Here is a 6,000-nt window from a genome sequence, read left to right as displayed (position 1 = left end):
ACTGATCTTTTTCACTTTGTCGCTCCATTTTTTTTTTTTTTGGTTCCCTCCCGCCCTCTCCTCTTCTACTCGCCTTTCCTTTGTTAAAATATTTAGCGGTCTGTAAAGGGAGGGGGGAGGGGTGCCGCTTTCCTGATCTTCACCCCTCTTCCTGTCCCACTTATGTATATTATCTAAAATGTGTGCACTGTGACTACACCCACCCCTCTCTGAAACAGCAACAGCAACCCCCCCCCAAAAAAAAAAAACATGTTTCGCTCTTAATTATGCGGAAAATTGTCGCTCGTTTTTTAAAGTATATTTTTCTCTTCGTTGTCGTGTTCTCTTTACTTATCTTCCCCTTATCTCTCTCTCTCTGCTGCTGCTGCTGCTGCTGCCGCTGCTGCTTTTTCCTCCCTTTTTGTATGCTGTCAAGTTGAGTGTTAGTGTGTTTCTTTTCGCATCTCCCCCCCTCCTCTCTTCCCCCCTTTTTTCTCCTCCCCCGCCAGTCCCAAAGGCGCACTGCGTGGTGCATACGTGAGTGTGTGTGTGTGTGTTTTCGCCTCCCTCCCTCCTTTAAAAAATCCCTGCCATCGCTTTTTTTTCTGTTATTTTATTTAATTATATTTGTGGATTGTTTTCGCTTCCTCTCTCTCCCTTCCCCCCCTCCCCTGTCTCAACATTTTAAACGAAATCGGCTCTGTTTATTTTTGTCAAGTCTCCCTGCTCCTCTGCTGCGTGTCGCGTGTATGTTTCCTCTGGCTTTCTTTTTTTTTTATTTGGTTGTTTGTTACGTGTGCGCGTGTCCTTCAGCCTTATTGAGAGTATCGTTTTATTTTCGAGTCTTTTCTTCATTTTTTTTTGTCTTTCCCTTCGTATTTCTTTTCCAATGAGAGGAGGACAGTCCAATGCCCTCTCTACAAAATGGCGGTAGGACTCCTTGCGAAAAAAAAGGGCGCAGCAGCCTTCCGTGTCGATGCTTTCCTGCATGGTCTCTTGCTTACTCGGCAAAATCGCATGATTGCGCAAGAAGAGCAAACAGCAGGATGCCGGCGCATCGAGGGCGGCAGAATTTCACCTCACCCTCCCTTTCCTTTCTGCGACTTTCTCGATCTCATTTTTTTTTCAGGTGCTTCATTCCCTGTGCTGTCCTCCCATACCGTCTGTATTTGTTTCTTGGCATGTGCTTCGGGGTGCGCTGGTGTGTGTGTCCCCCCCCCCCTCTAGAGTCCCTCTGCTACTACCTGAAAAAGGACTCTACAGATGTCGATGGAGTGAGCGACGGAGATGTACACGTGGCCACACAAATGTAAACACACATAGCGGTTCTTCAGACGTCTCTGCCCCTTCTCCCAATCCACCTCCCCATTCCCAGGTTACGCGCTGGACAGCACCGTATTACTTGGCCGACTGAAAACGTTCTGATTCGCTTCATGTATGTTTGTGTGTGAACATTTTTCTCCTCACATGTCTCTTTCCTGAGGTTGAGCAACGCTTTTTTTTTCTTGTGTGTGAGTGTTTGTCTTTGTTTGGTGTCGGTTTCTGTGCTCCTTCATTAGGAAAGGCAAGGAAACCGATGGGGGATCGGGAAAAGAGGAAGGGGAGACCATCGCTGTGCTGTTGATCCCGTTTCCGGCCCTCCTTCCTTACGCCCCCTCTCTCCTACGTCTCCAGCCCTGCCTTTCTGTGTGTGCATCCCCCCCCCCGCGTGTGTGTGTGTATGCGCGCTACGTTTAGGTTGTGGTGATCCCCCTCTCCCCGCGAGCGCGTAGGAAAATTCACCCAGTCATACACACATGTGCGTAAGCGTGTATATTTATTAACACCTCTACCGCTAATAGAGACGGTGTGTCCACATCGCTTCTGCCCCCCTGTGGCGTTTTGTATGTTTTCCCTCTTTGCCCTCACCTGATTTTTCCACATTGTTATTTGAAGTTGAAAAGTGTGTGTTCACCTCCTCCCCCTTTTTTTGTCTTTTAGGTTTTTACTTGTTCAACGACTCGATTACATTTTTTTGTTGCTCCTTTCGCGCGCCTCTTTCACACCTGTAACACTTTTTTTTTTTGGTACCGTTGAAGTGACTGTTTCATGGATGGGCCAGGGGAGATGAAGTTTATATGCCCTCCCCCCCCCTGCCCCCCCCTGCCCCCACTTTCTTTCCCCTCTATACACGCAAGAGAGCATTGAGCGGAGCGACAGCGGTTATGTCATGGGTTGTGTGGAGGTGGCGCATCCAGTTGCACACTCTCTTGTCTGTTTTCACCCACGTGTGGCATCCAGGCACTCTCTTCGAACTCAAGAGGAACCAACATGGTCGAACATCGTTATGTATCTCTCGGTATTGACGCGCATCTTTGCATGTACGTGAGCGGCTTCACCGGGGCGGGGAAAGGGAGAGTCTCGACTTTTCGAGGAAGCCAAGAGCCTTTCGCTTGCCCTCGGGAGAGGGGGGGGGGGGAGGGGAGGGATTCTTCCCGTTTCCAAGGCCGAGGTTCATGCAGTGGCAGTTCCACTTTGCTTTGATATGACCCTACTGGACGAATACACTTCATCTCATGCAGCACAGCTACGAGTGACTTCGCGATACGGGGATACTCTTCACCAGAGACCAGACGACGATCGCTCGCAGCTCCCACGCCATTGGAGTGAGCGCCGAATCTCAATGCAGGGTGTGGGTCACGAAAGGACGACCCAAGCAGTCTGGGATCTATGATACACAGTTGGCTGAATGACAAGGGCTCAACGTGTGTGATTGCGACAGGACACCTCGAGCCGGTGCAGGGCACGATGAGTCCAGGGAGCCAGCTGGCCGTTGCTTTGATAAAATGCACGGTTCACTTTGAGATGTGACCCAGCGCCGCCAGTCATGACTGATGCTTCGTCAAATTTTTTTTCGACGAAACGAGATGGAAGCTCTTCCCTTCCCCCCTCCCCCCCCCCCAATACACATACACACGCAGAAGAACAAAACGTGGCACCCACCAAGGCGACAAAGAAGCAAAGAATCGCAAGCTCCAGACTGCCGCATTGAGTCTGTACAGCACTAACACCCGAGGGCGCCCTCGAGAGAGAGAGAGAGAGAGAGACTCAGACAGACAGACAGAGAGAGAGAGCAAATGAGTCGTTTGTGTACTGTCGGCCCACGACAACAACACCGAATGGACGCGAAGTCAAAGTATCACTTCTCGAACAGGTCGCACTGTCGTGACACACTGGGCTAATGGTGCAAACTCCCAGGGCAGCTGTCCAAAAAACCGGTAAAAAAAAAAACGACTCGAAATCACTTTTTTAAGCGTCACTCTTCACACCGCCGAAGACGGAGCGTTGGAAGGGTTCCTGTGCCGTTTCGCCCCCCCGAACATTCTTCTCCTGGTTGAATAGGCCCTTCAACAAACTCCAGCGTGACAGTCTTGAAGAATGATAACAGTCGAGAAGGGGTACGCGCATCCACACAGAGGTATCCCCGTACTCTGTGCGCGTGCCGCACGGCGCCGGCCATGTGGCAAGGTGACCGCTACCTCTCCTCTCACAGAATAGGCCACCACGTTTCCAAAGGCGTGTGAGCGAAAGTCAACCCAGCCTCTGGCAGTCCCTCTGCGCACCTCACCAAAACTTGTCGCCACGCCGTCCAAACCACTCACGATGAGTGTGCTTTAGATGCCATTTTCTGAGGCCCACCGCGGAGTCCATCCTCCCCCTCCCCGCGTCACATCATCCAAGGGAATGCAGTGGTTTGATGCGACTCGGAAGGGGGGGGGGAGGGTCTGAGACAGTCCACACAGCCAGATTGCATGGTCAGGGAGGTCCCCGACTTGACTTTGAGCAACTGCGCCACCAGGTTCGGCCGAAATGCACGTTGACAAATCCCCACAAACCGCGAACCGTGGGGCAGGCGCCAGGGCTCACACCCTTTTCTGCAGAACCCTGGGCGCTGCCTGTGCGGATGAAAAGGTGTACTTCACCAAGGTTTGCCGGCCACCGACGCGTAGCAGGTGACTGAGGGGGGAATGGGGCGGGCAGGCGGGCAAGGGCAGAGAGCACCTGTTAGTCACGTGGCCTGACACGACGTCAAAGACATTTTTCCCATGGAGACCTGGGAGGGGGGGGGCTCAGCGCGGCAGAGGCATGTGAACGATGCCTATAGGCGGATGTACTTGTCAAGTTGATTGTGATGTGGTTGTGACGATTAAAGGCATTATCAAGAGGACGGGAGGGTTTCACCAACCGATAACCCCCCTCCTCTTTCCCCCAAAACGCTTTCTTCATCCTCTTCCTCCTCCTCCTCTGTTCCCCCCAAGGAAAACCCACGTTACCACAACGAAGGCTCAGGCAGGACTTCGGGGGAGGGAGGCGGCGGCGGTGGGTTTCTGTTTATTGTTTGTATATTTTCAAGCTTCCGTACTCCTTGTCCACGGACTTTTTTCCCCGTGTGTGTGTGTGTGTGTGTCAAAGAAGGCGGCTTCTCTTTGGATGCCCTTTATTCTTGTTCCTATTGTGCGCTCTTTTTTTTCCCCCTCCTCCCCAATTGATTAGTTTATATATAAATATATATATATATATATATGTGTGTGTATTTGTATATTTCCACACAGGCGAGGATGTCTGTTGCTTGTAGTGACTCGTAGATCTTTCAATACCCACCTATAAAGCCCTAGTCCATTTCAATGCCGTTTATGCACAAGGGGTGGAGCGAACTTCTCTCTCTCTCTCTGTGTGTGTAGGCATGTCTCTGTTTTTTTATTATATAGACAGCTTATTTAGATCTTCATCTCCACATCTGTTGTTATTGCCTCATATCGTCCAGATCTAACGATGGGGGGATACGCATGACACTAGTGAAATGATGACTCGTGCCCCGCCTTCCTACTGCTCCTCTTCCTCCTCACTATTCTTCTCTATTGCTGCTCGTGGATGATATGAACACCATCGTGTTTGTGCACAGAAGACACCCACAAACTCAACTTGTCAAACAGCGGCGTTTCCAACCATGGTCAGCTCACACAACACATTGTGCACGTCACGTTAGCCCTGCGTACGCGGTGTGGGTCGGTTCAGGCCCAGTTTTGATGCGTGAAGAAAAATTCGCTTCCCACCCGTCTACGGGGGGTGGGTGGGTGGGGGGACTTGTCAACCCCGGTAACGACAGTGCCACTCCGTTGGTCGCCCATTTCAGTTTGGACTAGGCCTCCTTCCGTTATTACATCATCACAGGGGAGATTTGTGGCTGGGTGAGTGGGAGGGGGTCCTGTGGGAGGCCCGAATCGACTGACTTATGGCACCCCCCCACGCGTACAGACCACACGTGCAGTCATGCCATTGGTTTTGGAATCTATGCTTCGATGACGGGAGATTCCTATACGTGGCCAGAGTGCAGTGCATCAACCCGGCTGTGAATCCCGCAGACCGACGAGCCGTAACCTCACATCCCACCGGAGGTGAAGTCCGACTAGGAACATGAGGAAGGCGTGCGTGTGTGTGTGTGTCATGCACGATGGACAACGAGGGCCGAACCCCTGCGCTTTGGCCAAAGTCATCGAAAAGATGAGAAGTGTCCCTGCAATAGTGAGATGCGCAAGTCATCTTCCCTCTCCATCCCACCTCACCCATTCGCTTGACCCGTTCGTCACGTGTGTGGGAGATATCGGGCACACTCGTTTGGAAAATGCTACGATGTCCTTAGACTCGACCGATCATCTTTTCGTTTCCTCGCTCTCCTTCCTCCCTCTTCCTTTCTTGCTCTCATTATGTAACCTCAAACAAGCCTGGCCAGAGAGTTTCTGGAAGCGGGCGTGTGCGGGGGAGGGGGGACACGGACGCACAGGAGCCCAAGCTCAATCCTCTTTTCTTGTAAATGAGGCGAGGACGTGGGTGTCCAGGAGCGAAGCGCGCTGAAGGGGGGGGGCAAGAGTGATCGTTGTGGAAAAGAAAAATGGGGAGATTTTCAAAAAAACAAAAATAGACGGGGAAGGAGTGAGATGGAAGAATATGACGGGCGGAGAGGATCACACCAGGTGTTTTTGG

Source organism: Porcisia hertigi, chromosome 28 (genome assembly GCF_017918235.1).
Source record: "Porcisia hertigi strain C119 chromosome 28, whole genome shotgun sequence".
NCBI lineage: Eukaryota > Euglenozoa > Kinetoplastea > Trypanosomatida > Trypanosomatidae > Porcisia > Porcisia hertigi.
The sequence above is the reverse complement of the archived record's forward strand: the minus strand, read 5'-3'. Positions refer to the sequence as shown.